This window comes from Schistocerca piceifrons, chromosome 4 (assembly GCF_021461385.2).
Source record: "Schistocerca piceifrons isolate TAMUIC-IGC-003096 chromosome 4, iqSchPice1.1, whole genome shotgun sequence".
Classification (NCBI taxonomy): domain Eukaryota; kingdom Metazoa; phylum Arthropoda; class Insecta; order Orthoptera; family Acrididae; genus Schistocerca; species Schistocerca piceifrons.
In genome coordinates, this window is record NC_060141.1 from 476,554,879 (window position 1) to 476,576,884 (window position 22,006).

Consider the following 22,006-nt stretch of genomic DNA (forward strand, 5'->3'; position numbering starts at 1 on the left):
TAGTTAATACACACAGATATTTTAATACACTAAATTTATGGATTATTTTTACACACAATTATACTATATTATTACAATTATCATCATATACAAGATACCTTATATTCTTAAACCTCACTCAGGTGTTGGTGTTACTTTGGGGTGTCTGACAGTGGGTTGGGATCCCATCACGGTGCCATCAGCATGAGATGCTGAGTTTAAATAAATGGAATGGTATTGGCAAATATTTTATAAACTGTGCTAATAAATATGAAATTATGAAACAATCTTAATACTGATACGTAAGTTATGCACAGAAAATTTGTACAGATGTCTGTAATGAGCTGAATACTTCTAACTTACTGTCAATTATTTGTATATTCATAAATGATTTGGAAACTGTTTCAATACATCTTGTAATTCTATTCTAAATCTTTGTTGCAAAGAGTTGGATTAAAGTTTCTGTTAATATAGTACCTTTTCTGACACAAGGTTGCCATAAACATTTCCCTACAAAAAAGTCATTGTTAGGCCTACTTCTCATTTCATGATAATGAATATGGTCATTAGAAAACCAAACATCTTGCAGAAGACTATTCAAAAATCTTGGAATTCTTGCACTCACTTCCCATTGTATGTGTTTCGCTTCTTTACTGTGTTTGTTGCTAACAATATGAATTAGTTTCAAGTAAATTACCTGCATAAGCACAATGTAACACAAAAATAATTTACACACAGGACTTTGCCTGCTTTTGTAATTCAGGGTGAGGTTCTGCATTCTGATGGAAAGATCTTCAGCAGACTGTCATCTGAAATAAAACAATACACTGATAATTCTGTAAATTAGAAGAAATTTAAAAACATACATCATCAGTTTTTTCACAAATTATGTGATTATCTGGCTGTTTAAAAATAATTAATTATTAATGCTATTTCTAACAGCTGCTTCAAGTTGTAAATTTATACCTTGCCTCATTACACATCTATGAAAGCTCTCCTTCATGACAGAGTCAAACAAATATGATGAAGAATGTTGTGTGAAGAATATAATGAACTCACTGGAAATACTGCTTGACAGAAATTACAGAACAAATGGAATTAGCAAAAATAAGAACATCAGATCATTCTAACTAGTAACAAAAAGAAACACATGGCCACAAAAGAGATACAATAAATTGTATCATGGAGTGACATCAACAAGAATATAATGAAAGAAGTCTACACTTCTTGAATGCATTTAACAACTGAGAGCTTGGAAGCTAATGCATTGCCTTAAAAGATGCTATCCACATCAGGTCCCCCCCAAGAAACATCCGTGGCATCCCAGGTGGCAGCCAAAGGCACAATAAGTTTCCGATCCACCTGGACCAGCACACACAGATGAAAGTAAGTCGCTAAGGACACCTCCATCACCCACAGATTCTGGGGCAACCGAAAGCAGGGGGGAGCAGGAACCACCTGGATTTGAGTCCACAACGAAGAGCGCTGGTACGGGTAGCAGCAATGATGGAGTGGCGAGGAGAAACTCTGGTGATGGAGACCCAACTTCCATCCCTGATGATTTGATGGTGGCACCTCCTCAGTGCAGTGGGAGGCACCTGCACCTGCACCGACACCACCCACAGGAAGTAAAGCCAGCGTTGGTATTTACAAAGTTGCAACCACTGGGTCAGGTGGGCATGACCAGGCCTGCTCAAACCCACGATGGCCAAGGCCACTGGAGAATGAGGTGTCACAGGAATGGCGTGACGAGGCGGCCCTGTGTCCATCCTGGGATACAACTTATTCTGATGGTGTGCCACGAGTTGATCCCCAGTGCAAATCATGAACACACAGCAACCGCACTGGCTGTGGAAGACAGCTGGAATCCAGTGAGGGCACCATCCAAACACCATGGCCCAGATTGGTGTACCAGACAAAAACATTGATGAAACTAGAGCTGTTTGGGAATGCCTGCCTGGCTGCAAGAGGCTGAGGAGAGTCCACTACTGATAACCAAGCAGGAGCTCAGTGGGACTCTTGGCTCCAAATGGTTTCATTCTATAAGAGCCTCCTTAGCAAGGAAATCTTCTACATCCATGTGCATCTGCATCTTAGAGGGCTGTTATCCAAAATCAGGGTACAAGGCAAGCCTTCCATGGAGGAAATCTTTGACAGGGCCTTGATAATCGCATTTGCTGTCACTGACAGGCAATGAAAATGAGAGGAAGATCAATTACCAGGAACGAAAAAGTGTCTAAAAAAGGATCAGCAAAATCAATGTGGACTCTTTCCCAAGGCTGTGTATGGGCTGGCTATGCCAAAGAAACAATGTGCAGTGCTACATGCTTACCCAAACACTTGGGGCAGGCCGCAACAAGGTATTCCACCTCCCAATCGATTCCCAGCCAAAACACACGTGGTGGTGCACAACCAGTCCTGTGCAAGAGATCCCCAGTGACCCTGATGTAGTAAGTGAAGGACCTCCTGCCACAGAGCTACTAGAACTCTTCCATCAATAAAAGAATAACACCATCCAAGAAGGAGAGGTGATGGCACAATGCATAAAAAATCCAAAGCAGGTCCAATGCCCTTCCCTGTGTACAGTCAGGCCATTCATGTTGTACCATGTGTACGACCTGCTGGAGCACTGGACCCTCAGTCACAGCAGAGGCAATAAGGGAACTGGTGATGGGGAAGCTACACAACATGTGCTTCGCTTCATTTCCAGCTGGTAACAAAGCAGTGCCCTCTGGTTGAATGAGCTGAACGAGGAGTCAGGGCCCATGGGGAGGCAGAACAGAGCAATCTTGTTTGCATGTTAACAATGTGGGGCAAAGACGGAGCTCATAATTGTACTGGAAAAAGAACAGATTGAGTATAAGGTCCCAGACAAGAACAGAACCCAACACCGAAGACGATGAGCAGATTTGTCTGCTAAGAGTAGTGGCAGGCTAAACAGGGAAACCAAGGACTTTTGGTTAGTAATTAAATGGAATTTTACACCATACAAGTACTCATGAAATTTTTTTAAGGCATAAACAATACACGATATTTTCCCACCTGAGAATAACATTGCTGAGCCAAATTGAGTGTTTTCAATGCAAAAGCCCATAGGCTGTTCAGAGCCATCCAAATGGCAATCAGCCAGGAGTCCCCCTCTCCACACTGAGACATGTCCGAGGCCAGGACCAGATGCTTGCCAGGTTGAAATGTTGCAAGAGATGGCACAGACCACAGACTATCCTTAAGCCACAAAATAGCATGCTCAAAGGCTGCACACCAAGATAGGGGATACCTCACACAACTGTGCAATATTCAAAATCTCTTCTAACACAGGGTCCTCAAATTCAAGGACAAGTTGATGCGTTCGACAGTGATCTCCTGTAGTACTACATCATCATCATCATCATCATCATCATCATCATCACTACTAATGATAATGATGGACAGAGTCAAGCTGATTGTTACAGGACTCAGTTGTGGTACTGTGTCCATCCCCATCACTTTGAGCTCACTGAGGAATTCTACAAACAAAAAGTGTACGGTTAGATAAATGCATACACACATGGAAAGGGGGAGACTGGTACTTCCTGTCACAAGAGTCAGGATTTATGTCAATGCAGGGATAGCCCATGAAAAGTACCAAAGAGTAGCTTTGAACAGTTCACTACATTAGCATGAGGATGTGACACCTGTACCTGTCATGAACAAGCCTCAAATGAGCTGTTGCGCTCAAGTGATCCTTCATGTAAAAGAGTGCTATCTATTCCAAGAATGCTTATTATTGCATTTCCAAGTCAATTCTGGTGTGCATAGGATGGGTGCTACATGTAGATTTAATAGGAAGTGAAATGGAAAGAGTAAAAAAGACTTTTCATTGGTAATTAAGGACAGATCAGGTGTGAATGTCAGAACCAAAGTTACAACCATTATGGAAACATAACTGAGGCACAAAAGAAATTATCTGTGTAACCACTATTCTTTTGCGAATTTAAATTAAATTTACCCTAACAACAATTTTACAACTTTACAAGATCTTGTCTGCTCAGTAGTACATAATGCCAAATATATTTATTCAACAAGAAAGGAAGTGAACAAAAATAAAAATTTTAGTCTTATGAACAAAATCCACAAGCTTTTCACTAAAATTATCTCAAACTGTGTAGACAAAACAACATATCTGGAAAAGTCTTGCGTAATGGAAAAAATTTAATTATAAAAAATGGGGAAAAAGCAGATATTTCAAGATCTGAGTAAGTTCATCAGTTTAGGTTGCAGAGATATGAAATCATTCAAGTTCAATGAAGCAGAAGCAATGCACAAATTCATGAACATAAAACAATTTTAAAACATATTTTCTGGTGATACTCTCGATTCAACAAAATTTCTGGAAATAAACAGGTGAAGATAAACACAACACAAATGAAATAAAAAACAATATTATATAAATACAGCTGAGTACACAACACAGAAAAAGTAAACATGGGAGAAACTGCAGCAGAACTTATGAATGACTTTGATATGGTAGAGATACAGTGCTTTGTATACGAGACAGGAGAGCAATGACATATTTTTGGTCAAATAATGCTGCAGGTTTCAATGAAATAATTCATCAATAATTAAAAGCACTACAGATCTAGGAACTAGAAGGTTAATCATTATAGTGACAAAAAACAATGAACAGAAACACGCCATCTGGTTTTCAGAAAAGCATTATCTTTATTTTAATGATGAACACACATCCCAATATAGATGAGATTTACTGCATTATTAAGGGTAACTAGCCACAGAATGAAATTGATGACCAGAATAATAAGTTATAGTATAAGAAGTATAATAAGTATAAGAATAATAATAAGCAGAAGTTAAAAAAGAAAAAGTTATGAGATACTAGAAAATTACAAACACCTTTTATAAAGGTCAAGAAAAATTTATTTTGAGATGGAAGGAAGAATTCAAAAACCCATGATACCCTCAGGCAATTGTGGATGTACTGAAAGCTTTCAATAACATAAAGAAGAGACAAACACATGACATAGGACACATTTTAAGATACAAAATCATTGGATTAACAGCAATAGGTGCTACTTAGGGCAGGATATGCAATGGACTACTAAGACAGCAGTGTCAAGAAGTGTGCTGCACATACAGAAACACAGACAACATCAAGCAAAAGAAAGGAATAGCATATGGCTGCAGATCAAGGGCTGAATACAACTGAGATAGAATGTTAACTACAAAGAGGCAAGAGTAATTTGGTCATCTATCAAACACTATATGTTACTTGAAACATGCAGTACTGACTGTAGGTTCCTGTAGCGTAACAATGTTGTGTTATGTGATGTCAAGGCTGGGTGGTCTACTTAAAACACAAAACGTTTGAGGGGAGTAGTATGTGATGGTGCTCTCTAGTGTTGAGTATTGATCTTTTGAGAGAGAACTAGCACTTGTAATCCTGCTACAATACAATGTAGCCTCCGCTACATACTGCACAATGATAATGAAGATGTGATGTAATGCAGGTAACAGAATTACAGGAATTATAAAATGGTCAGGGTATGCAGCTTAGCACATAATTCAGATTAACAACAAACAATAAGGAAGATCAGAGTGTAACGGCCAGTCAACAATGAGTTCATTAGTGACAGAGCACACACTCAGAGTAGGGAAGGACTGGGAAGGAAATTGGCCATGACCTTTTGAAAGGAACCATCCCAGTATTTATCATACGTAATTTAGGGAAATCACAGTAAACCTAAATCTGGATGACCAGATGGTGATTTGAACCATCCACAATGTGAGTCCAGTGTGCTAACCACTGTGCCACTTCACTTGGTAACACCAAACAAGGCAGAAATAGGTGTAATAAATCACAAGTAACAACAAAAATCTAAACACCAAAACTGAAGCATACAGTAGGAGAAGAAATGAACAAAATGTAAGAAGTATCAGGGGAGAAAAAAGATGTAAACTGCACATTTACACACAAAGAAAGCTTTATTGAATTACATAAATCTGCTGGTGCAAAGCATTCACCTCAGACGTATACAATGACATCACAGCAGTACTGGAAGGGAAATCTGATGGTCCAAAAACGTAAGAGAGAGTAAACCAGAAGAAACTGTAAATGTAGTGCTTCAGAAGGATGCATAAAATAAAGTGGGTATTTTAAGAACAGAGTGATCCGAAAGTAAAGCCCATATAGAGTGAATGATAAACACTGTACTCATTTAGTAATGGTAGAAAAATTAAGATAAATGCCTACACTTTTTTCATCTGTTTGTAAGTTAGATGATAACTTCTGGATACCACTGATAACAGGTGTTAGTGTGTACAACTGTGATGCCCAAAACGACACATAGGTCTTTTTTATAGACTTTGCATGAATAGGGCCTGTTGTTACAATGCAGAATTACAAGTAAATTCAGTGAGTCTGTACTGCACAATAATTGCGGCAGATATTCAAGTGTTTCAACCCTGGACATGGAATTCACTGACCACAGAGTATTGAAGCTACACTACCTGACAAAAAAAGTAAAGTACGTAAAAGGGGAGGAAGAAATGAAATCCAAAATCTTGGATTTCTATTTCAGTGACAACAAAACCAAGTAAAAGTCAGAAAGAACTTGGCTGTTTGAGCCCACTTAGTATGATGTCACACCCCCTTTGGCCTGGATGAATGCACCAATTGAGATAGGAAGGATATCATAAAGCCGTTGTATCCTCTACTGATGCAAAGTGGCCTCAACTGCTGTAACTAGTCCTCAATATAATGGATACTGGCACTGGGGCTGATTTGATGTCTGAGCTTGTCCCAAACATTATCTATCTGGGGATCTTGGTGGCCCTGGGAGTACTCCAAGACTATGCAGACAGTTTACACAGACGTGTCATGTGTGGATGAGCATTGTTGTGTTGAAAAACAGCTCCATAAAACTGTCACATGAGAGCTAATACATGAAATGAAATAAAATGATAGTGTGGCATTGTTGGTCAGGATGTCCCATTCGGGTTCGGTCACCAAGTGCAAGTCTTATTTCAGTCGGCACCACACTGGGCAGCTTGCGGCCGATGATGAGGATGAAATGATGATGAGGCTAACACAACACTCAGTTCCCGAGTGGAGAAAATCTCCAACATGGCCTGGAATCAAACCTGGGCCCACCCAGCTAAGCAGGCAGACAGCTAATACATGAGGTCACAAGATGCCCATTACATACCACTGTGCCATCAGAGTTACCTCAGTTACTGACAGCCGTGCCTCAGAGTTGTACACAATGGCTCCCCATACAATGATACCATGAGTAACACAGCTACACCTCTCCAAAACATGGGAAGAATGGGATACTCTCCAATGAAGGTCATCTGGGATTCACCATTGAACACAATGTGATGCCATTTGTCAGCAGTCCATGGTACCCAGTCACAGTACCATTCCAAATACAGCTGTTCGTGTTGTGTTAACGGCAGCCTATGCATGAGCTGGTGTTTTCCAAGTCCAATTGTTGCTAGTCTCTGTCCAATGGTGCAGAATGACACAAAATGTTGCAGGGAATCCTTTACTTATTCTTGGATGGCATGCACACATGGCAAGGGGGGTTAGAATGTGCTTTGTGCACAATAGAGTGATTCTCCCTTGTGTTTGTCAAAAGTGTTTGACTGGAACCTTAATGATAAACTCAGCCCTCGCATCCTGGTGCAGTCCAACATCAGGACACTGTCACAATTGAATGCCCCACAAATCTGAATACTGCATGATTCAACCAGCTGGCCAAATGGAGATCCACAATGATTCTTCTTTCAAGCTCTATCAGGAGACCAGATGAAAAAAGAGCACAAGAATTTTGTGAAATTTTCATAGCAGACAAGCTGCACAGGACAGGAAAAAGTCTATCACAGGACCACGCCAATCAAAATGTTGACGACTATTATCATCTATGTTTCCCCCAATGTGGGAAGTTGTAAGGAGATACTTGAAGTCATGGGAGATACTCTGTGAAAATCTTTCACCTTTGGGAGTCAGGGGAGGACATAAAAATCTGTGAAAAAAAGATGGTGTACAAATCATGTATCTTTGCACAATATTTTAGGAAAGTGGTGTCCAGACATTATTATTATTATTATTATTATTATTATTATTATTATTATTATTGGTCACAGTAGCAGCAGCACTCATATTGGGATAGTCAATTCAGTCAAGTGGTGACTAGGCAAAAATACTGGACAAACTCAGAGATATGTGGCCAAGTAGAATGTTAATTCTTACGTTGGTCAACGACTCTGACAACTAGTTCCAACAACATGTGGCAAACTAAGGAAGTTCAGTCAATGGCACAATGCAGAACAACAGACAATATTCACACTCAAAGGGAACAGAACTGCAAGTCTAACTAAACAACAGCCTGCCTTTGCTGTAGCTACCAAAATACATCATCAGGTACCATACATAGCAGGCTTTATCAATGAAATATGTATGCAATGTGACCAACAATGTATGTACTGCTCACTGTTCATCAAGAGAAAACACTTACAGAGGGCATAGCAACATGCACAATGGGCTGCAAAAATATAAGGAGCCATTCCTTTTATGGAGAATGAATGTACAGGCAAATCTCTGTTTAAATTGTTATTTGCCTGTAGATATGTTCTGATCTCATGAGAAACCAGAACCTGTTATCAACCTTGACATATCATTTGGTAAGGTAATGTCTTCATAAGAATCAGTAATACAGACATCCAAATCTTTCACTGTAGAACTGTATCTGTCCAGCTGTCAAGCAGTAAAGCATGGATGATTTTTTTTCCCAAGATTTAGAGAATAAGTGTACCTTAATGGTGTCAGTAAAATGTCTTGCCAACTTGTTAACTTGGGCACAAAACCACACAGTTTCCATAACAAAGCATTATGCAGTCCACGGAGCTAACTACACGACTAGACAACCAGTAGGCAGTAAGAATCAGTACAGAAATGGAAAATAAAACAATTTACTGGTGTTTGTTACACGGGAGTAAAGAGTAGTTCCCAATATTTCACTCATTTCTTCTACACATTTATTGTGGCAAAGAATACAAGTCTGAAAGCAGATCTGACATGGAATAAATGTTTGAAAGCCAAACTTCACTATTCAATGACTTCTCTATGTATCTCTCTGCTTATCAACTTTGATTCCATTTTCAGCTACACATATCAATCATTAAAATACAAAGAAATTACAAAATCAGAATGGATTTATAAAATAATAACAATAAGTAAAACACCACATTATTCAACAGCAGTGATCCATTATAGTCAACATACAATTTGGGGGCGATATAATCCTATGAACTCACAGTTATACATGTCACCATATGACATTACTAGAGTACAGGTGGAAAGAAACTGAGGTGGTTTACCACAAACATAGCAGCCTCAGTTTGTGCAATGTAGTGTAAGTTATATTTTATGTATTACACACTAACTAAATTTGTTTCTTTGCAAACAAATAGTTTAAATCTCTCTTGTTTTTAATGAACTCAGGAAATCTAGTTGTGTATCACATTTCAAAATACATCAACAAATGCTAACTTACAAAGTGTTTGTTCTCATATTAGTGGTGAAATGATTCCCCAAATCTTATCAAAAAGGTCATAATAGGATCATACAAATGTCCTATACAGAATTGTTACTCACAATAAAAAATAATTTTTTAGATCATCTTGATAAAATATAGTTACATACCCATTTGAAAACTGTCAAAAAGCTAAAATCTAGCATAGTCACTCATACCCATAATGGATAAGTGATCCAGTAAATGATTAATATAAAAGAAATTTAAAACTTCATACAGACTGTTTTTATGAAGACCTATTAATATCACAGTAAAATATTCAATATCAACATGACAAGACTAATTTAACCACGTACAATTACTAAAAACATACTAACGTCTTCTACTGATAACGTGCTGCTTACAAAGAATGATATAAAAAACTTCCCTAAGGCTATTAGTTGAATAGTGTTTTATTTGGTTGTTGGTAAAACCGATGTAGCATGTGACAGTACCAACAAAATGGAAGATAAATTGATCCACTGATAACAGTAACTTATGTTTCACATACTATCACACCTAGTGTTGCCAAATTAAAGGCAGACCAAAATTTCAGATCAGTTTCCTCCTGGATCATGACATTTCCTGCCCTGAAGCAGGAGACTGTCAGAGAGTTCCAAAAGGTGGCTGCTCTTAACCAATACCTGCTCAGTGAGCAGTCAAATGCCATACGACCTCTTGTGGCAGTATATCTCCATGTTCCCCAGGAGATCCATGAATCTTGTTCAACAACATGACAACCACAGGATGGAATGTCCAGACTGTAATGCGTGTTACATGGGACAGACAGATAGAACAGTTGAGATCAGATTTGGTGAGCATGCAGCTTTAGATACATGGGATATAGTTGAAAGATCCAATTTTGCTTCTCACTGGTTGAGAGTGGGCACATCTTCCCCTCTTTGAGGTCAGCTGTCATGTTGTTGCACAAGGCTGAGAAGGGCAGATTCATGGACCTCTTAGAGGAGGTGGAGATATACTGCCATCTGAGGTCATCTGGCATTTGCCTGCTTAATGAGTGGTTGCTGGTGAAGAATAGCCAGTTTTGGGAGCTCTTTGACAGTCTCCTGCTTTGGGGCAGGAGATGTTACGACCCTGGAGGGAACTAAAATGAAATTTTTCCCTACCTTTAACATCATAACACAACGTATGTGAGAACATAAGTGACGAGGATGGTTTGAAAAGTTCTCAGAATCACCATGAGAGGTCAGCGCTAGCACAATGAATCAGTCCTGTGATATTCATTGGATGTTTCCTGTAAACACGTGCCACGTCAATGCTCTTGGAAGAGAGCTGTGGCAGTGACATGGCTCTTTTGTTGTTCCCGCATAGTGATTTGCGAAGATGGAAAAAACTGAGATTCGAGCAGCGATTAAGCACTTTGTAAAGAAAGGTATGAAAGCAAAGGACATTTCAAGCCGATTTCCAGAATACACTGGGGGACTCTGCTCCTTCATATTCAGCTGTTGCCAAGGGGACAAATGAATTTAAATTTGGTCGGGAGAGCTTAGACGATGATCCAGGCATTGGTCAGCCAAGATGTGTCACTACACCAGAAATCATTGTAAAAGTGCACAAAATGGTCATGGAGGACCGCAATTGAAAGTGCGTGAAATTGCTCACACTTCCCAGATGTTATCTAAAAGGGTATACCACATATTAACTGAAGAATTGTAAATAAAAAAAATTATCTGCAAGATGGATGCCGTGGCTCTTGACACTGGATCAAAAATGCATGAGAATGGACATATCGGATCAATAATTTGGCCCGTTTTAGGAGAAACAAACAAGATTTTCTGTGCCAGTTTGTGACCACAGATGAAACTTGGGTGCACTACTATGCCCCAGGGACAAAACAACATTCAAAGCAATGGAAACATGCTGATTCTCCACCACCAAAGAAAGCAAAGACAATTCCTTCTGAGGAAAATGTCATGGCATCAGTTTTCTGGGATGTGAAGGGGATTCTGTTTATAGATTATCTCCTCATTGGGCACACAATCACTGGAGAATACTATGTTAACCTCCTGGACAAATTGCAACAAAAGAGGTGTGAAAAAAGGCCAGGTTTAGCACAGATGAAGGTCATCTTCCATCAAGACAATGTGCACATGCACACACGTGCTGTTGCCATGGCAAAATTACACGAATTAAGGTATGAATTGTGGCCACTCCCACCTTATTCACCTGATATGGCACTGTTAGACTTCCATCTCTCCCCAAAACTGAAAATTTTTCTTCATGGATGAAAAACTGATAGCTGGAGTTGACAACTATTTTGCAGGCCTGGAGGAAACTCATTTTCAAGATGGGATCAAGGCACTGGAATACTGTTGAACCACGTGCATTAATCTACAAGGAGACTACATTTAAAAATAAAAAATGTTTCAGTGATGTAAGTACTTTTTTTCTAATCCATTCCAAGAACTTTCCAAACCACCCTCATATTATACAAGTGGATCTATTTGTCACCCATTTTGTTGTTACCGTCCAAGGCTACATCAGTTTTCCCATCAAACAAATAGAATGCTATTCAACTAATAGCCTTAGAGGATAGGTATATGGCAATTTGTTATACCGTTCTTTGTAAACAGTATATGACAACTGGACCTACTTCATATATTACATAAGAAATTTACGTCAATAGAGGACATCAATAAATTTTTATTAATTGTACCTGGTTAAATTAGCTTGTTCATGACGACCTTCAGTATTTTACTATAAAACAGTATGTATGATTTTTATATCTTTTCTACAGGGTGTTCGGAAACTTCAGTTACAAAGTTCTAGGACTTGTAAAAGGTAGTGGGTACATAAAATTTTGTATAGAAACCCATCTCCGGAAATGTACTGCTTCCATACTACAACCATTTGAGAACATATTGGTAATGTGACCACTTTTACAAGTGATTTATTAAGCAATACCCATTACATCACTTGTTTTACAATTCCACTCATTAATAACCAAAGAACTTACTTGTGTACCTGTTGACGGATTCTCTACAGTAAAGCCTCTTCCACTTTCCGTGTTCGGCATCTCCTGGGAGCATCAAGTCATGCCTGCTGAGGACAAAAACGGTATTTCGATGGAGTCACATGTTATGAATAAAGATATTGACAAAGGCAATGAGCAGCTCCACCATTACTGTGAGCTTCGCCATACTGAAGGATCATGCCAGTGTATTCTGCAAATGTGTACTCAACCAACTTGCTCTAACTTCCAAAGACATGTGAATGAGGCTCAAACAAGGTTGGAGAGGGAGGACAGAAACCAAATGACATCAGACAATCTGACACAAGAACCCCTTACCACAACTACCATGTTGCATACCTGCCTAGCAAACATATTGTTCCAATTCAAAATATTGTTTACTCAGCCACCTCTTCAAGTCTTAGAAAATTGTTATGAGAATTTGCAAACATGCTGAATTAATTATTTAGTAAATCACGTAACCACTATGGTACAGGTGACTATGGTGATTTTAGTTTCTTGACAATTCTCAGATTGATATACAACTATATTTTAATAAGATGGTCTTCATTTTTTTACTTATATAGTGACACAACAATTCTTTATAGGACAGTTGTATGAGCCTATTAATGATCTTTTTTATAAGAGCTGGGGGATTGCTACACCATTCATTTACGAACAAAGACATTGTAAGTTGGTATTTCTTGATGTATTTTAAAGGTTATATGCAACTATTTCACTTTATTAAAAAAAAGTGTTTCAAACTACTACATTTGCTACATTTGAAAGAAACAAGGTCAGTTAGCTCATAATATAGAGGGTGTAAGTTATATTACGTCACAAACTGAGGCTGCTGTACTTGGTGTAAACAACCATCTCAGCTTCCTTTGTCCATACACCAGTAAAATCATAGGGTGACACATATTGCTGCCAGTTTATTGGATTGTAACTCACTCAAATGATTTGTTGACTATAATGAGTCATTGTTATTAGATAACATGATGTTTTACTTATTGGTTTAGATAAATCAAAACTGATTCTGTAATTTTCTTATATTTCAGCAATGAAGTTGGTTGTTTATAGCTGAACAATCTGGATATGCAAGAATAATTAAAAAAAATAATGGGATTGTGACTGACTGTTGTGTTCCTATCCTTCCTTATATCACTTTCTTCACGTAGAGTGGCTGTTATTTCATTACCTATGGTACATTTCAAGTACTTGAGTTCTGAGTTCCTAAAAGTGGAGCTTTTTTCCAAGATTGAAGCAACCACCATCTGCAACTCAACATTACCATGTTTGCTGGATATATTATAAATCTTTGTCTCCTTTACAATTATCTGTGATCTATGGCTGTTCATTCTGAGATGGTTCCTTTCAAAAGGACATGGCTTTCCCCATTCCAACTAGTGCTCTACATCTAATGACCTCATTGTCAACAGGCTGTTAAACACTGATCTTCCTTCTTTTCATTGAGGCTGTTCACTTAAACTGAATCTTTCAATTATCTTTATCAAAAAAATTAAAACTGGGCTGCCAAACATTTCAACACAGAATTCTTAGTATTAGCTTTCTCTAGATATTTGCCTTATCAGTACTCTGGGGAAGCAATTATTCACCCTCAAAGAGAGACTATGCACATATCATGTGATACCATTTCTAGTATTGATAATGGCATCAGTGTGGCAAGGAAAATGACCCACAAGTTTCTTTGGGTATGCCATATCCAGATGAAGCCACTAATTGCTTATTAGATCCTGGATGGCTATCAAACTGCAGAAACTTTGTTCGGTACATTTCACCCTCTGCTCCAAATAGTCTCAAATATTTGCTGTGGGATTAAGATCAGTTGATTTGTTAGGCCGATTAGATGTAATAGTCTGCCTGAGGGTTCATCAAACCAGAAACGAATGTATGCACAACCCTGAAAACACAGCTTTTGTCATCCTGAAAGATGTGATAGGCCGCAGTAAACACTCAACATGAATTTATAAAACAAAGAGTAATACTTGGTGTTACACAGAATGTTGAAATTAACATCCTGATTCATGTCAATGATAATCTGAATGAGCCACTCAAGTCATGGTATGAAACACAGTCCCTAAACTCACAGACTCATCTCTTGTTGGCCTGAACTACACCCACCGTTGATTGAACCTGGCATTGTTCCCTCAATGTACACCATACCTTGCATAATTAAAAACAGAAAGACAAAGGGGTGGAGTCAAGAGGGTGACAGAGAGAGAGAGAGAGAGAGAGAGAGAGAGAGAGAGAGAGAGAGAGAGAGAGTCCTAAAATTGCCAGTATAAGTTTATTAGCAGTAGTCACAATAGAAGACCCAAATGGAAAAACATTGTAAGTCTGTGAACAAAATATCTGAGGAGAGACAAAAAACATAACTGGAGACGGTTTTGTTGTATCAATGTAATTTTTAGTCATCACTTATGAATTGTTCACTTTTATATTTCCTGCAAGTTTCAGACAGTTGGAGTGCATACTTTAAGAGAAAATTATTAATATATAGTCACATGGACTTGGGATGTTTTTTAATGCATGGTAAAAAATAGACATTGGTGAAAGAAAGAAATATTATTTTTAATTATATTTTTTGACATCATAACATGGTTTATGGCACTGAATATATGAACAAAACAACATAATCTTTGGAAATAAAAAATATAATGTATACAACTGTTTTTCTACAATTAAAAAGAACTTATTTTTCTTTCACTTTGTTTCTTCTTCTTCTTCTTCTTCTCCTCCTCCTCCCAATCCCATCACTGTTACTTCGGGTGTGGAATATTCTGTGAGGGATAAATAAAAGGTTGCACCCTCTGATGATAAGTACTATACCACACATTTCAGATTTTTCAGTTTTTCTGATTTTATGGGCAGTGCATTTGTGTACAAGGGGGGACCCAAAAGTAACCAGAATCGTAATGCTGCACATCATGTACTTGTAGTAGCAGGTTACGCCGCCAGAGGGTTGTAGTAGGAGCTCTGGTGAGTCATTCCGCCACGCGGCGTCACCCAACGGTGAGAAGTGTGGTTTCTTTGGCAGTGTGCGTACAGTGCAGACGTGACACGAGGAAATGGTTAGTTCTTACAAACAACGTGCGGCAGTCAAGTTTTGTTTCTTGCTTGGCAGGAATGCAGCAGAAACTGTTGCGATGATTCAGACAGCCTACAAAGACCATGCTCTTAGTAAAACGCAAGTGTATGAATGGTCTTCTGAGTTTAAAAAGGGAGAAATGGTGGTTGAAGATCATCCCGGTTCCGGTCGACCTTCAACTGCTCTAAGTGAAGACAACATCGAAAAAATCCATGATTTCATCAGTGAAGATCAACGCAGGACAATCAACCAACTCGAGAACCTGTCCAGGTTGTCCTGGAGCTCAATTCAGCACAGCTTGACCATCGATTTGGGGATACAAAGAGTGGCAGTAAAATTCGTGCTGAAGCTTCTTACCGGAGATCAAAGGGATTGTCGCGTTCAAGCCTGTCTCGAAAAGGAGGACATGTTCAAAGATGATTCAAATTTTTTCAGCAAAATCATTACAGGTGATGTGTTATGGTGCTATGTGTACGATCCAGAAAGTAAACAACAGTCATCACAATGGAAGTCACCTGGCTCACCTCGAGCAAAGAAAGCTTGACAAGTGAAATCAAATGTGAAAACGATGTTGATCTGTTTTTTTGGCATCAAAGGGACCGTATTCTCTGAATTTGTCCCTGAAAACCAGACAGTAAACCAACAATTGTATTTGGAGGTTATGAAACGGCTTTGCAGAAGTTTGTCACAAAAACGTCCGGCTTTGTGGGATTCTGGTGTGTGGTCCCTGCAACACGACAACACTCCTGTGCACACAGCTCTCAGCGTTCGCCAGTTTTTGACCTCAACGAAGACGACTACATTGACCCACACGCCCTATTCACCGGATTTAGTACCCTCGGACCTCTTCCTATTCCTGAGGATGAAAAGAGACTTGAGAGAGAGAGAGAGAGAGAGAGAGAGAGAGAGAGAGAGAGAGAGAGAGAGAGAGAGAGAGAGAAAAAGGCAAAAAGGGGAAGAGACAGAAATTATTAACAGTATTTTATATAAGAGTTCAGAAATTCAGAAACCGAGAACCATGTTTGATCATGGACATAGATATAAAAAAAGGACTAACATTTTACTTACATTATATTTCATTGTAAAGGTTTTCTGGGAACATTTGTCCATGCGGAGTCTTTGACGAAAAACAACCGTAGGAGACATCAGACCACAGACATGAAAATCTTGCTTATTTTTCACAGCTAAACCATTGAAATTACATAGAACAGCTGCCTTTTCTTCTTCATCAACACATCACAACATTTTCTTCTGCACTTGCTGTTACGGCCTGTTCTTCAACCTGGATGTATTTCTCCTGTATTTGTGGTATATTCTTCTCCCGCAACACGTTTTCGTTTCGCTACATTTTTTCCCCCCCCAATTGTCAGACATTTTATGTTTTTTACCACAAACATCTGAATTGCCATCACTTGAAACCACCTCCATATTAGAACGGAAAAAAATACCAACTTTCACAAATGATGCGTCCACTACACAGGCTTCATGCAAACTGAGTGGGTAGAAAATATATAAAATATGATCAACTCAACTCAGTATGTAGTAAGCCCGTCCATTGTTGAAAAAAATACTTTTTATTGATTGTTGCAGCTGCCATGAGGTACTGAAAACTGCATGTGGCTTCCAAGATGTTACTGAATGGAAAAACTGTCCAAGTCCATGGATTTGGGATGTTATTTCATTCATTTGAAAATGTATTGTGGCATTTTAAGGGGATGTAGCTCTAGGCATGTACATTCACTTTAATATAAAAGTGAAAATTGACCAAAGGTGGACTTGGGATGATTTTCCATACTGGTCTTCAATTTGTTGTTGGTATACCATAAAGAAATTGCCTGCATTGGCTGCTTCTGCCTATTAATGTAGACCGATAACATAGAAACTGAATCATTCCACAGCCCTGAAGACACACCCCTTCATGATTGGATTATCACAACACAATATGTTAATGAATTAATGAAAAACTCTGTTATCCAACAGAAAATGAAATTTTTTTTTACATCATTACTCCCAATTTCTTTTAGTTAGGCCCTATTTATTTGTTTTCACTAACTGAAATTGATGAAGACAAGACAGCCAGGATAGTTTCATGGGGAGGTGTGTAAATACGCTTCTGCTGAGGCTGACATTGCAGCCTTGTTAAAGATACTTGAAACCAACTCATCTTCGGTAGATATGCATACCAAGTGCAAAAACAATGTCAAAGAAAACAATACACTATACGTAAGTCCACTACTAGTGACTCCCCAAAAAACGCTGTTGCCGCATTCATAGAAAATAGCTTTGTTCAGAACTATTGTTTATGAAAATATTTGTCTGCAATGTAGAATTGTAAATGGAGGATAAAACAATAAAGACAAGAAGAGAAAGTAAGTTTTTTAAATGAGGCGCTACAGAAGAATGCTTAACATCAAATTGGTAGATTTGATAATGAAGAGGTACCAAATCAAACTGGAGAGAAAAGAAATTTTGCCATAATTTGACTAAAAGAAGGAATAGTTAACTTGGTATGAGAGGAAAATAGTGGGCTGAAAACAGTAGAGGGTGACCAAGACTGACTGCAGTACTCAGTTTCAAACATTGTAGTCTCTAGTAGTTATGCAGGGATGAAGAGACTCGCACAGCACAGGCTTGAGTAGTCTTGAATAGTAAGCTGCAGAAACCCATTACGTGTACTGAAGACGACGATGAAAGCACTAAGCAAAGAAGTGAAAGTTTGTCAAACCAAATATATATGAATTTAACATTAAGAAACAATGGAGAATCACTAAGTCTATAAGGGAAGAAGCAAGCATGGAACAGTAGATAAAGAAGTCTACAGTTTAAGGAATAAATATCAATAAAAATTTAAACTGCAAATTTTCTTTTCACATTCCTATCTCTTGTGGTCCCACTAAAAAAATCGATAGAGGAGGAGGAACTGCAGGCTACCTAAGCAACTGAGTTACAATGTAATACTAGCAACAAACAGTCATTCATGTTGAGTTATGTGCACTATGATAAATAATGTTCTACTACCAAGACAATCAAAGTGACACTGAAAATTTGTAGATTAACTCATACAGTATGCATAAGCAGCTGTCCATGTATTTATGGTGTCAACATGTTGTTACACAGATGTGAAAATGTTTGTCTCTGAATGACATTAATTATCTGTGATGAAATAAACTGCTCATGCCATGAGGTGCATAATCCTTTTTTGTCCATTCCACAATACCCAAGTGCTACAATAAACTGGAAAATTTGTTGAAGACTGACGACTAAGTATCCAATGTACCATACAATTAATATAAAAATGCAGAAATAAATCAATTCCATTATCAGTAATGTCATACTTATTAGAGATAGAAATTTTGTACAATAGTAAAAGCAATACCCCACCCTCATCTGGTAAAGGTATTAATGAAATTACAAAGATGTATGGGCCCTGATGCGGTTTTAAAAGTGAACGTCACCTCAATAGCAAGAAAATGTAATTCGTGTAGAATATTCCCTGAAAAATATAGGATTCATGTACACACGTTCATAAATGCTATACTGTCTGGCAAAATACAAAACCATTTATTGTCAAATATCTACCTAAAAATTAATCTTGCCAATCATTGAACTACAAGCGACACAGTATTCTACAAAAGCTTTACAGTCAAAGCATATCGAAATTTCAGACCTTTAAATTCTTCACAAGGTGAAAATTCTACCCGAATAATGCAGAAATGCACGTACATCCTTTATTACACAGTGGTGTTTCTTCTTGTTGGGTACATTACATTCACAGCATTCATGTAAACACATTTCATGGCGGACGAATACTAAGATCATGCTATCAGCTGGCTCAGTTCGAGAATTCAATGACGTCATTATAACCTTGACTGCTACTAAGCAAGCTGGTACACGGAAGCTGACGTCCGAATATTTTTCATTTTTTTAGTGGCTTCTAAACAATAGTTTCTTGTGACAGTTTGTAAACGATTATATCAGTGCCTCAGAATACATTGTACGTCAGATTTTCGACAAATCATCAAAGTTTAGTGTTAAATCCGTACAGCACAAACTGTTGTTTCCATAACCTTAACGATGTTTTAGGCTCCAACATGATGCTTGGGGTGGAAGAACTACCACAGATGAGAAGTCTCTCTCCAGGGTTGCCATCCCCTACACCGAAGACAGACACATCAAAGGTAAGAAATTATCTTCATACATTTTTGCACAGAAAATGTTTTGTGTCGATATGGCAACTACGCGGCAATCATATATTTCGAAACAAAATTCGAATAACACGATTATTTAAGCTCTTTGTATGAAGTTGTCTTGGAAACTTCATAGCAATGTGCAAGCTTAGTTATGCCAATGCTAATACAATTACATCTTAAGGGTGCGTATTTCCACAGAAATAAACAAAATACGCACGGCGTTTCGATGTCGTCATACTCCCGTGATGCTCGGCGTTCCACGTGATCACAATGCCTAACCTGCTGCTGACTCACATCAGCAGACGACTCCGTAGTGGTAGTGTTTAAGTTGCGGAGAAATGTTGACATTGCGTGTGCGTGAATAAACATTGTTTATTTGTTGTAAACAAACGTGATAGTATTGATGTGGTGGTCGTTGTTATTGTGCTTCACGTATTTCTGGAAGAGTTTTATGCTTGCAATGATACAGTAAAATAAATGCCGGTTTGACAGTTCGCAGAAGTAATTGTTGTGTGTGTAACGAGAAGTGAAAACTGTTTTCAAGAAATTGGAAATCACATACCTCTTGTACTCGTGTTATCTGTGTAGGAAGTCTCTCCTAAATAGTCGCAAGAAGAAGGACCAAACGAATCCTAACCTCTTCATTGATATTGTGCGTGTTCTTGATAACAGCAGCTACAATTTATGTTGTGTTTTGCTTTAAGAAAAACGAATAACGCCTGGCATGTGTGAAACACGTATGAAACTTTCCTTACTTCATTTGATTATGTGTGATAGTAAAATACTGCTAATGTAAAAGTTCTGTGCGAAGGCAGCGGTTGAGCGTGCCACTTGTTGTTTTATGTCTTTTCACGAAAGTGTGAATTTCGAGGAAACAGATATTCCGGTTTCGTAGACAGGCTCCGTGAACTATTGTTTACATGTGTACCTTCAAGAATAACCGTACTTTTGATTGGTGATAACAATAAATATTTATTGAGTTATCATTTCGAATGTGTCCTCATTGTTACGAGTACAAAAACTCACACTGAGCCCTCGTGGGCACAAATAAACAATTCTTTCTTGCACTCGTTACCTGCAACTGCCGGTAAGGTAGGAATAATAACTGCAGTGGCGTGTTATCAACAGCTGCATCATGGTTTGTCTGAAGAAATCCAAGTGCGACGAGTTGCTGCAACTGGCGTTGTTGCTCAGCTTGTTGCGTGCAGATCCGGACACTTACTTACGTCGGGAGGCTCCGGAAATCGTGGGCGTCCGCGTGGAGACTGGCCAGGCGTGGGCCCTGACCGGTCCTAGGGGTCCTAACTTCGATAATCGCAGACCCTACATCCACCCTAAAAGCCTCGACTCTGAACTCATTAATTACGAACGGGAGGTCTTCGAGGAGCTCAACGCCCTAGGCCGGTACAACAGGATAAATGCGGGAATATATAATGTTACCGCATATCTTCTAAATGTGGATGGAAACAGTCCTGATGATGATTTCGGAGCGGACAATGCATCGAGCTCTGGGTTGCTTGTGGACAACGAAAGACCAACGGTATCTACCAACGAGGATTATGCGGAGGCGTCATCTTCTGGACTATCCGGATTTCCTTTCCTGTTCGATGACGACGAGAGTGATCCGAGCTTGGCGGATACTGCAGACCTGACTCAGGAGGTAACAAGAAAACTAAATATTTCTCTTTTCGTATTAAGATTATCCCCTTTTCTGTCGATTTATCATTTGATAGGAGTTCCACAAATGAAACGTGAAAACAATCATCACATATCCTTTTTGCCTATGTATGTCGATGCGCCGTCACCCTGTAATCATTTATTCCATCTTAGAATTCATTAAAATGTTTACTTAACTGCGTTTAACTTTTGTGTTCGCAAGTTGCTTTAACTCAATATCTGCAAAAATAGAATCATGCCAATCTAAAAATGGTATTGAAAAATGAATTGTTTTAAAAATGCAGTTACAATTGTCAAAATTTACCTATTAAAATTACATTGTCGCTTAAACCGTATGCTGTAATTGTCCGTTTTGTGTTCCATCAGAAACAGCTTGACTATCGCCTATAAAAGGTCTGAAAGTGCTTCAACTTTCACAAGACATATTATAAACAAGGTTTTTTTCGTCAATTTCTTGGGTTACATCAGAACTTGCCGACAACGAAACTTATACAAAAAGTTAAAGCCA

General features: G+C 38.5%; 1 long non-coding RNA gene across 2 annotated transcripts; it reads right to left on the reverse strand.

Moving 5' to 3' along the window:
- LOC124795269 lies at positions 1-19,048 on the reverse strand. Of its 2 annotated transcripts, none has more exons than XR_007016671.1 (3): positions 16,700-19,048; positions 12,526-12,608; positions 1-788 (listed from the first exon to the last, which is right to left on the reverse strand). It is a non-coding gene; the product is annotated as an uncharacterized LOC124795269 (long non-coding RNA). The 2 variants fall into 2 exon arrangements; XR_007016670.1 differs by having other exon boundaries at positions 12,526-12,611.
- Positions 19,049-22,006: the final 2,958 nt, after the last annotated feature.